Here is a 3,066-nt window from a genome sequence, read left to right as displayed (position 1 = left end):
TATTTTGTGTGCAGGGGGGATTGGAATGTGGGGAGTGTATTTTATTTGGGCGGGGGACTGTATTAGTGTGGGGGTGTATCTTTGTGTGTGCGTGTGTATATATTAGGCCCCATTCACACCTATAGTTCAGGGGTGTGGAATTCCTATATCCCGACACCCGGGACATGCAGTTTCGGGCTTCGGGCGAGTAGTTTTATAGTACATTCAGCCCGGCTCCGGACAAGCAGAGCTGAATGTACATTGTGGAGCCGCTGCCGCTCGTTTACTGATCAGACCACTTGTATTAATTTGAGCAGCGGCGATCGTTTCTGCCCGCACCCCTTAAAAACGTCTGCTCTACGGGCTCTCTGTGTTCTCTGAGACCGTGGCACTGTAATCACAGCGCCACCTGTCTCGGCTGTCAGGAACAGCTGTTCTGTGTTGGAGGGCAGGTTCCTTAAAGAGAACCTGTCACCTCCAAACTATCACAAGGGATTTTAATCTATGTAATAGGAAGAACATTAAGGGGAAAAAAGTAAATAAATAACAAGTTAAAGAAAATTTAAAGTTAAACATTAAATATATAAATATTTAAAAAATGAAAAAGTAAAAAATAAATAAAAATGAAAAAAATTTCGCTCGCAAATTGCAAGCACTCATTGGTCAACGTGGTCAGATGACTGCGATGACCAGTGAGAAGCGCTATTTAGCACAGTAAAATTATGTTTTGATTAGGGGTGCACCGATACTAGTATCAGTACAGATACCGAGTATTTGGGCAAGTACTCGTACTCACCCAAATGCTCCAATACCTACCCCGATATTGGAACTTACGGCCAGATGAAAATTTCCTCTGACTGGCAGTGCCGTAGAGGAAGCCGTGCGCTAAGTAATGACCCGCCTCCTGGTTTTCTGATTGGCCCGTAAAGCCGGCTACTTGATGACTGGCTGGAAAGCCGGCTTCCTGGCCAATCGGCATCAAGCCAGTTTCCCGGTCAATCAGGTCATTACTCGCCACCCGGCTTCCTGACCGGGAAGCAGGTTTCCCGGCCAATCGCAATCAAGCAGGCCAAACAACATGGAGCCGGCTTCCGTGGCAATCAGGAACCTGGGCCGGATGTCATTACCTGCTGCCTGGCTTCCTGATTACCAGGGAAGTCTGCTCCATGCCAGCGGAAGCGCCGGTATTCAGTGTCGGCGAGATCCGAAGGCAAAAAATCGGTACTCGATACTGAAAAAACGGTATTGGTGCATCCTTAGTTTTGATTAAAACAATTTTTTGTATTGGGACAAGTAGATTTGGCCCCCAACTTAGCCCTTGGACAAGTTTTTTTTTTTTAAATTTCCACACCCCTGAATCCCTAATCTGGCATTTACATGCAGCAGCTGTCACCCATTCAAGTTAATCGGGTGACAGCTGCTGCATGCACACCCCTGCATACCTAACCACATGTGATTTGATTACATGCAGTTACAAAAACAATCGCTATCCCTCCCTGTTTACACAATTGTGTATTCAGGGATAGTGATTGATTTGTAACTGCATGTAATCCTTTCACATATGATTACATGCAGTGTGCAGGTGTTTACATGCAGCAGTTGTCACCCGATCATTAACTTGAATGGGTGACCGTTGCCGCTTGTAACATGTGCATACTTTAGGACTGGTACCGTATATAGCAGCAGCCCCCACAGGATAAAAAAATGTGCCCAGTGGCCACCGACTAAATTGAGTTTGAGACCCCTGCTTTTGGGTGTTAGGTACGGCTTTGTGTTTTTTATTTTTTATTTATTTCTATAATGCTACTAACATATCTTTTAGATTACTGGCCTTATTTTCTAGGATATATAGATGGATATACACAGTGATGTGTAAGACACAGGGGATTATTATACATGCTGTAGTACATAGTGAGCCATACAGGAATGTGAAGAAGTTGAACACACTTTTTTTTTAAAAATTATTATTTATTCAGGATTTGTATAGCACCAACAGTTTGCGCAGCGCTTTACAAGAAAGCGCTGCTAAAGACATTACAATCGCAATACAATTAAAGACAAGATGGTAATGAGGGCTTACAGATTTTAAAAATGGTGACTTGGCTAAAGTAAAAATTTGCCATCTTATAGAAAACCTCCTAGAAATATTAATTGTGCATAAGCGATAGCCTAAAAGATTTCCCTTTTTTTATCATCCTGGAAAATAGCCATGCAGTTCCTCTGTTCATAGAGCCTTATAGCTGTACATCTGCTGTGTGAATCTTAAGCTGGCTATACACTGACCTAACTTTTTTTTTTTTTTGTTCAACCCGTGGGCTGAACGAAAAATAGACCTGATTCCTCCACTAACAACGTGCCGCTTGGAGTCCTGCGGTTTACATTGTATTCTCAAGGTGCCACCGGTCACTGTCAAAATACCCAACCAGAGTGGGCAGCTCTTTGGCTGCCGACTCTGATCGATCGAAAATTTTCTCCCCGGCTCCTTCAATCAGCTGATAAACGGTGCCGATCAAAAGGCTGCCGACGGCAGCACATGCTGTGCCAATTTCGGCATGGTTCCTCAAACGGCCAAAATCCGAACAGTGTATAGGCAACTCAAGGCACTGTTCTGACAGTTTCAAGAGATTCAAGTCATGAATGTGTGCTGCTTATTGCCCACAGTTCTCCTTGTGGAGCGGATTCTGTATTTGAGGAGGACCTGCAGTGCAGCAAGGATCACTCTGTGGATCTGTACTTCTTGACCACTCCTGCTTCTTGACTATTCCCTCACCGTCATCAGATCACGGTCATCCGGGGGCCAGCTCTGTCATGAGAAAACAAAGCCCTGCTCCTCTGTCAAGATTGCCTTGAACACTGCAGGCAATACCGGTGACTAGTCCTTTGCCCTTTCCTTTATGTTGGGCTCAGCTCCCATTTTATTCAGCTCAGCAGTCTGGAGGATAGTGTCCACAGTCTGGGAAGGGAGGTCAGAAAACCAATATGTCAGTGCAGGAAATAAACTGTTAGTATAGGAATAACTGTGGTTTTCATTTTATGTCACACCTAATTTTTTTACTTGTGTAGCTCTAAACTCCCAGTGGATGACCT

The sequence above is a fragment of the Nanorana parkeri genome, unplaced genomic scaffold (genome assembly GCF_000935625.1).
Source record: "Nanorana parkeri isolate BGI_ZX_2015 unplaced genomic scaffold, ASM93562v1 scaffold304, whole genome shotgun sequence".
Lineage (NCBI taxonomy): Eukaryota > Metazoa > Chordata > Amphibia > Anura > Dicroglossidae > Nanorana > Nanorana parkeri.
The sequence above is the reverse complement of the archived record's forward strand: the minus strand, read 5'-3'. Positions refer to the sequence as shown.